This window comes from Petaurus breviceps, unplaced genomic scaffold (genome assembly GCF_028583685.1).
Source record: "Petaurus breviceps papuanus isolate PSGF00001 unplaced genomic scaffold, PetGlider_PUasm1.0 220, whole genome shotgun sequence".
NCBI lineage: Eukaryota > Metazoa > Chordata > Mammalia > Diprotodontia > Petauridae > Petaurus > Petaurus breviceps.
This window is the reverse complement of record NW_027185876.1, coordinates 17039747-17051358: the sequence shown is the minus strand read 5'-3', so window position 1 is coordinate 17051358 and position 11612 is coordinate 17039747. Positions and strand designations below refer to the sequence as shown.

The window sequence follows — 11612 nt, the reverse complement described above, 5'->3', positions numbered from 1 at the left end:
ATCATCATCATCATCATCATCATCATCATCATCATCATCATCATCATGCATTTGAAGTGGAATAAGTAATAAGTAATAAGGATGGAAATATAATTTGGTTCTTTCTCAACTCTGAATCTTTGTTCCATACTTCTATCTTCAGTAAGTATTTAGTGCATATTATTTGCAAGGCATTATGTTTCTCTGATTTTGGAATACTTACTGTTTTAATTAATCTCAAATGTCATCTCATTTCATGAAGTCTTCTCCTATCCTTCTTTATCACATTACTCTTATGTACTTAGTTCAATGCTCTAAAAGATCTCAGATTTTATTGTTACTGATATTCCCTCTACCGAAGCCAATCACAAGACCTCCATACTTTAGTAGATGGTATAAGCTAATATGGTATAACATCAATAGATGATTTTTCATCAGTTTGTAGCCAGTCGATGGTATAAGCTAATATGGTATTACATCAATAGATGATTTTTCATCAGTTTGTAGCCAGTCTATCTGGACACATGCCTCTTTGAACAAAGTTATTTGGACAACAGATATATAATCCATTCCAAGGCAAGTACTCAAGGCTTTCCATCCAGAGCTCATGCTCCCCTGTCGTCAACATGGAGAACAAAGGTCATTTCCATATCCCCAACATATCATTGGACAGCTTTAATGGAGGAGATTCTCATGTGCGACTTCATTTTTTAGTTATTCAGATATGTATCCTATATATGTCCATATAATATATGCCCTTAATCTTATGAGACTTAACTTTAAAACTTAAATGACTGCAAGGGACTATAACTTACCTCAATTGTACAAACAACAGAGGGACTGTGCAATGAGATCCCAGTCCTTGGAGCAACAGGGTTCTCTGCCTTCTGCATGCTCCCTTGAAGGTTAGTGAGCATGCTTGTGGTCATATTCAAAGGAGGGGGTCCATTCTCCACTTCAGATTATAGTGAGACATTCTGTGATGATTTCTCATCAGCTTACTGAATAGTGATGAGGATCCTTTTAATTGGCTGCTGAGTTGGAACTGAACATGCATACAAAATGTATAAACAGTAAACAGATAAATGTTTTTTTTTTTTTTTAAAGCAATCGGGGTTAAGTAACTTGCTCAAGGTTACACAGCCAGTTATTTCTGGGTGTGGTGCTGAGTATCTGAGCCCGGATATGATCCAGGTCATCCCAACACTGGAGCCGGTGCTCTTACTCGCTGAGCCACCTGGCCGCCCCTAAGCAATTGGGGTTAAGTAACTTACTCAAGGTTACACAGCCAGGTGTTTCTGGGTGGGTGCTAAGTGTCTGAGCCCGGGATTCGATCTCCAGGTCATCCCAACACTGGAGCTGGTGCTCTTATTTGCTGTGCTACCTGGCCTCCCCTAAATGCTCTTTCTTATTCCCTAGCTGTTTTCAAGTGAGTAGAAATAAGCTCTGTAAACCTCTGAATAGGGGAAAATATAGCAGGCATGGCCACTGGCTGTTTTACCTCCCTACCTGAGTCATCAGTTGGCCAAGAACTCATTGGCTCTTATTTTTTTGTTTGTTTACTTTTTTTTTTTTTGCTTTGTTCTGTTTCTTCTAAGGTGAATGGGTATCAGAGATAACACAGGCAGGATCATGATTTTTTGAGCTTTGAAAGATCAGATTCACCAGAGGTCAGGTGACTTGAAGTCCATGTAAGGGTCTGCCAGCAGTTGCCAAACCAGGAGGAATGACCACAAACCATTGGCCAAACCAGGAAGAATGACCACAGTGTCTGGCACATGGTGACCACTTAATAAATACTTGTTGATTGACTGACTGCATGATTCAGTTCATTTGTAAATTCTGAGACACTGAGTCCTATGCCACACCCAGAAATGAACTTTCTTAGAGGAATGTTTATAGCAACTAACCTATTTTACTAAGGGACTAAGGTGCTCTATGAGAGTGGGTTCCCACTTTGGAAGCTTTTACTATATCTTCTCAGTTAATATCCTTTTTTTAAAAAGCAAATTGATGTTAACTAGTTATTAATGGTATTGAGATAAATAGTTGATATTGGGGCAGTGATCATTGGCATTTGATATTGGGGATGGTAAATGGTGGTTTATGTTGTGGGACTAGTGAGTTATAGCATTAGAGAAGTATGCACTTAACCCCTCGGGGTGCCCTTAGGTACTCGATGACCTCCAAGGTCCTTTTCAGGTCCAAATCTATGATCTTATTTTCCTAGATCAGATCCTGGGAAGATAAAAAAAAGGAGAAAATATTTTGGTTAGAAGAGGAAGGCAGAAAGGAAGATTTCTGTAGAGACATGTATATTCTTGAAATGAACACTAAGCTTATAAATGGCAATGCTGAGTAGAAATAAAAATCATAGGCTATTCAAATTGAAAAGGGCTTTTGTCAATTAATTATTTGGGCCTCACTTTATAATTGAGGAAACTGAGTCTCACAGGTGTTAAGCAACTCTCTTAAACGTAAAGGCAGACCCAGGAAGAACCAAATATTTCTTTATTTTTACCAGTGCTTTTTTTTTTCATCCCACTCTGCTGTGTGATGGTATTATACTTCCACCCTGTCCTTTAATATGGGATCTTAATTTTAAAAGGAATGAAGCATTCCCATGAAAACTACAGCTCTATCAGTTAACTTTATTTTTTCATGTTTTATTACATCTTAAATAACAGTACATTTCAATATAGCATCTATCTTGCATCCAGCTTCCTTGAAGTACACTGACTTTAAATACAAAAGGTGAAAAGGGGCACAGGGTGTGGAGAGCTCCACCAGGGATTTCATGGAGAGAGAATGGGCCACGGGGGTTGTAGAGAAAGAGAAGTTTCTTTTTTTTTCTTTTTGCCAAGTCCAGGCCTAATGCATGATTATAGCACATTTTTGTACAGAATGTTGCAGAAAAAACAGGAAGGAGAGAAGCCATGAGAGCTGCTAAGGAGGAGCTCTTCTGGATACATGAGGAGGTAGGAGAATTAACACAACCATCTACTGTCCAGATGGGGCTGCATAATATTTTATTTGAAAAGAAAACCAGGAAAGCCTGATCATTACGAAAAGGACCATTCATTGCCAAGGACTCATTTTACAAGAGAGTGGGGCTGTGAAGGACTAACTGATAGAGGATGGTCCCCACGAACCTCCCCCAGCAACCATCCAGATGGGCCAAAAATACCCGGGTGGGAATGGGCTGGTGGGAAGGAGTGCATAGTCTGCTCAGGATCCCCCAGGGGTTATGCACAGAATAGCAACAAGAAATAAGTAGGGCGGCAATGGTTACAACTTTCAACAGGTTATTTCTGAAAAGGAAAAAAATAAAACCACCTAAGGACTTAGTCCTATATGCATTTTGTTTTGTTTTGTTTTTTGTTTTTAGCATTTCTACAGCATACGATTCTAAGAGTGAACCCACCCAATATGGCAAACAATCAAAACTCTGTTTTAACTTAGAAAGTTCAAGATCATTATTTTCAAAACATTGATTTGTACATCATTTCATACACAAATAATTGACTTACTATCCAAGCACAGGACAGGTATCTCTCTTAAAAATAGAGGTTCTTGATAGTTGGGGGTGATGGGTATTGTTAGGCTTTATGAACTGCCCTCTAACTGCACAAAGAAACCCAAAGCAGATAAAAACTTAATTGGTGGGGAGAGAGGAGAAGGGGAAAGAAACAGGGAAATGGCTTAGATTTAATTATTCACAGAAGGGGAAAGGTTCTTGAAATAAGCATTCAGTACCATTAACAGTGTGTGTGCTTGGTCACCTTATTTCTTAACATCATTCTCTATATGCCATATTTTTGTGCAGCAACAATTATCTGAGACACCAGACAAAAATAATAAAAAAAAAATTAGGAACTAAATTTACATCATTAACAATCCCAGAGAGGCTGGGAAGGACTCTCTTGTTTTGTTTCATTATTAACCATAAAGTAATTTATTTAAAAATGCAAATAAAGGGGCCATCTAGGTGGTGCAGTGAGTAGAGCTCCCGCCCTGGAGCCAGGAGGACCTGAGTTTGGATCCGGCCTCAGACACAACACACACACACACACACACACACACACACACACAAACTAATCTTGTGACCTTGGGCAAGTTACTTAACCCCAATTGCCCACCAAAAAGCAAAAAATAAAATGAAATAAAAATAAAAAAGGAAATAAGAATGTTTTCAAAGTCCTGCTATAAACATGACTTTAAATTTTGAAACCCATTATGAGATAAAACAAAGTGCTGAACTTGTGTTCACAAAACAGAATCACTGGTCTAAAATTTAAATAAAAGACAGTGAAAATGAGCTGTGGGCCTGTTTCATAAGTATTCAGGCTTACTTCCTGGTGAACGTTTTTTTTAAGCAATTGGGGTTAAATAACTTGCTCAAGGTTACACGGCCAGTTATTTCTGGGTGTGGTGGTAAGTATCTGAGCCTGGATTCGATCCCAGGTCATCCTGACTCTAGGGCTGGTGCTCTTACTCACTGAGCCATCTGGCTGCCCCTCCTGGTGAACATTTGTATTATAGTATTTCCTTTTTATATTAGTTCAAGACAAAAAAAAAAAAAAGAAAAACAATGACAATGGTCCCAAAGGAATGCACAATTTGTTTGTTTACAATCACAGAGATTCTTCTTGTTGAGGGAATTGTGCTCTTTGTTTCAGCAATAGGTGAAGGGAACAAAGATTTTGCCCTTTTGAAGTTCTGAGAGGGAGATGTGGGGGTGTCCGATTTAGTATGGTTGGGTTGGATATGCTATCATGGTAACTCTTCCAAAGTTGGAATGGTCTTCCAGTCATGGTGGAGTCCATCTGTTATCTATAGGTGTTAGTTCCATATCTTGAGGAAACCATCCCAGGATCCTGTGGCCACCACCATGCCATCATCAGTCACCCCCAGGCAGCTGACGCAGTTATCATGCCCAGTCAAAACATCTGCTCTGTCTGTGTTGACCGCATCCCAGATATTGCAACTGAAGTCATTGCATCCAGCCAGCAGGAGGCAGCTGCTGTTAGAGAAGGACACCGATGTGATCCTGCAGATGATGTTGTCATGGGAATACACCATCATCTCCTGGTCAGCTTGGGGCTCAAAGAGCCTACAGGTGGCATCATCTAAACCTGTGGCAAACACATTGCCATTTGGAAAGAAACAGATGGCATTGATGTCAGATTTGTGGCTGGTGAAAGTCTGCCGACACATTCCTTCTCGAATGTCCCACAGTTTGGCTGAAGCATCACAAGCTCCAGAAACAAATAATCTGGGGTCAGGGGCAAGAGAAAGACTCATGATATCCCCAGTGTGCCTAGGAAGGTGGTTGTCTGTTGGCCAGTTTCTATGTCCTACAAAGCACAAGTGGTATCTCCAAAGCTGGTGACAATTTGATTATCATGCAGGAAGCAGCAGCATGACAAGTAACCTGTGTGTCCAGCCAGCTCATGACTCACATGCACATTTCCCTCACGACTTTTCAGATTGTAAATGGAGCAGATGTTGTTGAGCCCAGCACAGGCCATGTAGTTGCCAGAAGGTGCATATGCACAGGTCATGACCCAAGATGACCGCAGAGGAATGGCATGGACCTTGTTTGTGGTGTAGCTATCCCAAATGATGAGTCTGCCAACTTGGGAGGCACTAACTAGAAGCCTGGAATCAGTGCCCCAATGCATTGCATAGATTTTAGCCAAGTGCCCCCTCAGTGTTCTTCTGGTGTGCATTTGGATCCAACTCACTGGATCAATGTTGGCTCTGATCAGAGAGAAAGTTGCATGTGCACAAGCTTTTCCAGCATCTCTAATTTGGTTTTTCAGTTGTTCGGCCTCCTGCCGTAACTGGTCAAGCTCACTCGCTTTTTAATCTTAAAGATTTGCTTCGCTGACACCCCCAAGATTCACAGATCTAAAATCAGAAGTGCTTCTGGTCTGGTCTGAAAAACATAAACTTATCTTTAAAGAATTCCTGTGTAAGTAGAGTCACAATAATCTTGAAAGGAGAGATCTTGGAAACCATCTAGTTGAGAAGAATCAAACTCATAGTGGGCAGGATCTGCCCCAAGCTCCCAAGTGAGCTATAGGTGGAATTTTCAATTGAACTATTTACTCCTCCCACTTGTCTTCAGTTTGAAGAGAAGCTGAAGAAGGAGGCAGTGCCCCCTCCCTCCCCCCCCCTGGGGCGGCCCAGTGCCCCCTCCCTGGCCATGGCTGCAGGTAGTGGGGAGCCAGGGAGGAGGAAGAGAGGAAGTGGGGGACACTGGGGAAGGAGGCTGGGGACAGGGAGGCAGAATCGGTGGCTCTGGCAGAGATTGGGACTTTTATTTATTTTTTAAAGGTTGGGTCTCTTTATCTTTCTTAGGCTGGAAGTACAAGGGATACACATGGCCTGATCCTCTATTCACTAGCATAAGAGCATTGATCTATTCCATTTCTGACCTGGGCAAGTTCACCCCTCCTTGGATAACTTGGTGGCTCCTGGCAGTTCACCATTTAATACTGAACTTAGTGCAATTATCCAGTCGCTATAGCCTATTGTGACTCAGAACTCCCAAGCTGAAGAGATCCTCCAGATTCAGTCTTCCAGAGACAGATTTTATAGGTGTGTGGTACCACCCCTGGTCAAACCTAAACCTAAAAATTCAGACGAATACAGGTCAATTTCCCCTGTTCTTTAAAAACACTTTGAAGATAATTGATTACTAAGGAAAAACCAATTGTGAACTCAAACTATAAATCACATTGCTCTAGTCTAAGGGTTACTTTTTCATTCAGTGAATAGATACGTATTGAACATCTACTCTATGCCAGTCATCATGCTAGATGACAGGAGAGATATGAAGTTATATAATGTGCATCCCCTGTCCTAAATCTGTTTATTATCATTTAGGGAAGATGAGACAACTCTTTAGCTCTAGTATTCTATGAGTCTATATTATTATACAAAGCAGTATGTATTAAGAAACATATGAATTATACAAAGTGTTATAGGACATGAGAAGAAGGAAATTATCCCTTTTACCTAGATTTTTAGCATAAGGTTTCATGGAGTAGGTAACATTTGTACTGAGTCTTGAAGGGTAGTTGGCATTTCTTCAGAGATAGAGGAAGAGATGTATTCAAGATGAAGCAAACAGTATCAGCAGATGTACAGAGGATGGAAAGACACATGAAAGGAACAGTATGTGATGTAGTTGGCTGTGAATGTAGGATCTCTAGAGGGGGATAGTGGGAGATAAGACTAGAAACTCATGTTTTTGCCATATTGTAAAGATCCTTACTTCCTACTACAAACAGACATGATAAATGTTACCCATTGACTTCTGCAAGGTTTGTGATCTTAGTCCCTCAAGGAATACTTATCAATTAACTAAGAAACATGGTTTAGACCAAATAGCTATTAGGTGGATTCACAACTGGCTGGAAGGTTGGATTGATCATTGTCAAACGGGGAAGACTTAACAAGTATTATCCCACAGGGGTCAGTCCTAGGTTATTTTCATCAATAACCTGGATAATGGAATAGAACATGTTAATTAAGTTTGCTGCTGACACCAGGCTTGGATCTTCAGATGCCCGCTAACTTGTAGGACAGTATAAGATTCTTGGTGGGTTGGAAAAGTATCCTGAGCAAAAAAAAAAAGTGAAGTAATACATCTTGGCAGGGGAAGGAAAAAAAGGTACAAATAAATATGGGGAAAAACTAGCTTTGTGTACGTTAAATAGAAAAATGGTGGAAGGGTCATGAGTTCAGCAGCATAGCAGTGAAGTGCCATAGTTAAACAAGTACAGTACAAGAAGAATTCATTATCTATTATGTATATGTTCCTGAGAATCATGACAAACAATAGAATGATGGGCCAGCTAAGCCATTGACGTGAGCAAAGCTTGAAATGGCAAGAAGACGAGAAAGACGCAGACCTAGAAAAGGCAGTCATCTCCAGGCAACCTCCTAAAACAGCTTCCTACTCAGGCAAGGACATGACTTCACTGTGGTTTTCTCTGCTTTGACCTGTTTTTATCTTACAGGCCTTCCTCAAACTTAAGGTGGCTATAAGGAAGTCACACTTTTAGCTTAGCAATGACCAGCTATGGTGGAAAAAAACAAAATAAAACACTGCATATCCCATGGTGTTGAAGGGTATGATTCTGCCACTCCTAATGCCTCTCAGGACAAGTTAATTACTTAGGAATAGGATACTAATATGTATATTTTCAATGTTTACCAGTCCTAAATAGCAAACATGGGCAAAACAATGAAGGATGGGGTGATGGATGACTACTCAACGATAGTTAAATTGAACTAATAGGGTATTGGAGTGGGCAAATAAGCATGTCTCTTTTCCAATAACTCAAAATTTTGAACTTGAAACCTTAGAAATAGTTTACTATCTTTTGTCATCAATAGATGTTGTCACCAACTCCTTTTAGTTCTTTCTTAGCTATTTCTCTCTGATTTCATTTCTTACTCTCCAATCTTACTATTCCAGGAAATCCCAACCAACTTCATCTCAAACTGAAATGATTGCAATAGACTCCCATTGGAGACAGGCCTAATGTCAACACTCTCTTATTTCAGGTTAGATGTTAGGACAAATGAGGCACTTGCAAGTCATTGAATGCTTAACAAAAAGGAATTTATTTGACTATAGTGCAGTAAGAATATGCCACAAGGACCCAGTCATGCTTAGCTTCTCTGGATGAGCTCATTCTTGTCTCTATATGAAAACTCATCTGGTTACCAGTGTTAGATGTGGTGAAAGATGCCTTGACTTGTATAGTTTTTAGAAATTCAATGAGAATAAAGGTGATTCTACATGGCTGGTATTTTTTAATACCCTGAGATGACTAGGAAGCAAAGTCAGGAAAGCCAGTGCCAATCATGTGTGAGGTACCATTTTGACTCCTTTTTAGAGAAAGCTAATCCATTGTTATAGGAAGAAAGGAAAAGGGGCCTGAGTCTACCTTAATTCTGGATGAGTAGAAAGAGGCTGCAACAGGGCAACAGGCGTCAATCAGGTCTTGGGAACTCATTGTCTCCTTTTAGTGGAAGCTAATTCATATTGCAGTAGGGAAGAGAAGCATCCTGGACCTATCCTGAGTTGTGGTTGATATGAACAAACTACATCATGTCTTTATCTGATTTTAGAGAAAGATAATCCATGTCACAAAAGGGAAGGAGAAGGGCTGGGTCTAACTCATATTGTAGGGAAATGTTGGTAGTTAGTCCTACCGCATACCAACCATTGGTGACAAAAACCTAAGAATCTGGGGAGTCAAGATGGTGGAGTAGAAGCAGGACCTCTGCATGGCTCCGGCTTCCACCTTCCCCCATTCATATAAAAGGGGACTCGGAACAAACTTTGGAGCTAGAGAACCCACAAAATGATACAGAGAAGGTAAACTCCTGCTGAGGACAGCCTGGCAGGCCGGCAGGGAGTGGCCAGCTCAGCTCTCTGGGAGCCGAGCCCAGGCCTGTGTGAGCTGGAGGTTTTAGCCCCAGGACGGGCCTGACCAGCCACCGGCTGGAGGGACTCCAGATCACTAGCAGCTGTGGCCATTTCCAGAATTATCCACACATAGATGCTAAGGACAAAGTGAGAGGTCAGTGCACTGTGGAGTTTGGGACCAGTAGTTGGGAGTGCGTCGGCTTTTGCCCCTGGAGTGAGTAGCCAATGAGGGCTGCACCACAGCTGCTGCCACGTGGCAGCTTCATTTCCTGGCATGCAGAGTGTAGGGGGACCAAGCTACTTGCTTTAAACTTCTTGGATCTGGATTGCAGTGTAGGGTGGAGGTCCTGGGGTGTGTGATCAACTTGCTAGAGCGTGTGGAGGCATCAGCGAAGGCACCCAACTAATACCTCCGGCAGCTGAGAAAACCCCAGCATTTGGGACAGAATCTCCCCTATCTGGTGGGAGAATCTTACTGTGGCAAAAAGCCCAGGGGTCAAGTGACTGAGTGGTGACATGACCAGGCAAAGGAAACGAAACAAACAGAAGAATCCAACATTAGACTCCTATTTTGGGGACAAAAAGGAGCAAAGCATGGAACAGGAGGAAGATAGTGAAGTCAGAACTCCTGCACCAAAAGCTTCAAAGGAAAATACGAGTTAGTTACAAGCCATAGAAGACCTTAAGAAGCAGATAAGAGAAGTGGAGGAAAATTTGGGAAGAGAAATGAGAATGATGCAAGAAAATTATGAAATGAGAGTCAACAGCCTAACTGAGGAAAATAACACCTTAAACAATAGATTAACTCAAATGGCAAAAGAGGCTCAAAAAGGCAATGAGGAGAAGATTGCCTTAAAAAGCTGAATTTGCCAGATAGAAAAATAATCTCAAAAGCTCAATGAGGAGAATCATTCCTTCAGAATTAGATTTGAAGAAATGGAAGCTAATGTCTTTATGAGAAATCAAGATGCTTTTAAACAGATCCAAACAAATGAAAAAGTAGAAGGCAATATGAAATATCTCATTGGTAAAACCACTGACCTGGAAAATAGATCCATGACAGATAATTTAAAAATTATTGGATTACCTGAAAGCCATGATCAAAGAAAGAACCTAGAAATCATCCTCCAAGAAATTCTCAAGGAAATCTGCCCTGATGTTTTAGAACCAGAGGGCAAAATAGAGGTTGAAAGAATGCACCAATCACCTCTTGAAAAAGATCCCAAAAAGAAAACTCCTAGGAATATTATAGCCAGGTTCTGAAATTCCCAGATCAAGGAGAGAATATCTCAAGCAGCCAGGAAGAAACAACTTGAATACTGTGGAATCACAATCAGGATACCTCAGGATCTGGCAGCTTCTACTGAGGGATCAAAGGGCTTGGAATATATTATTCCACAGGGGAAAGGAGCTGGGATTAAAACCAAGAATTACCTACCCAGCAAAACTGAGTATCATGTTTCAGGGGAAAATATGGTCATTCAGTGGAATAGAGGACTTTCAAACATTCATGATGAAAAAACCAGAGTTGAATAGAAAATTTGACATTCAGATACAAGAAGCAAGAGAATCATGAGAAGGTAAACAGGGAAAAGAAATCATAAGGAACTTATCAAAGTTGAACTATTAACATTCCTACATGGAAAAATGATAATTGTAACTGATGAAACTTTTCTCAGTAGGAAAATAGTTGAAGGGTATAGAAATATGTGTGCGTGTGTCTATCTCTACTGGAGGGTATAGAGGCGTATGAATATATATGTGAATGTGTGTATACATGTTTACAGGTATACATAGATAGAGGGCACAGGACCAATTTAATAGGAAGGAATGATACTTAAAAGGTGAAATAAAGAGATGAAAGAGGAATATAATGAGAGGAGATGGAGAGAGACATAATGGGGTAAACTATCTCATATAGAAGAAGCAAGGGAAAATGGCTACAATGGAGGGGAAGTATAGGAAGGCAAAAGGGAATGGGTCAACCTTATTCTCATTGAATCTGTCTTGGGGAGGGGATGACATACACACTAAATAGGGTATCTCACCCTTCAGGAGAGTAGGGGGAAGGGGAAGAGAGGGAGAATGATGGAAGGGAGGGCAGCCTGGGGGGAGAGAAGTTGGAAGCACTCACTTTTGAAAATGGAAGGGATCAAAATAGAGAATAGAACAAGTGGGT

At 40.8% G+C, this 11612-nt stretch overlaps 1 pseudogene; it reads right to left on the bottom strand.

Moving 5' to 3' along the window:
- Positions 1-4532: 4532 nt before the first annotated feature.
- On the bottom strand, positions 4533-5832 carry LOC138166126 (guanine nucleotide-binding protein G(I)/G(S)/G(T) subunit beta-1 pseudogene; annotated as a pseudogene).
- Positions 5833-11612: the final 5780 nt, after the last annotated feature.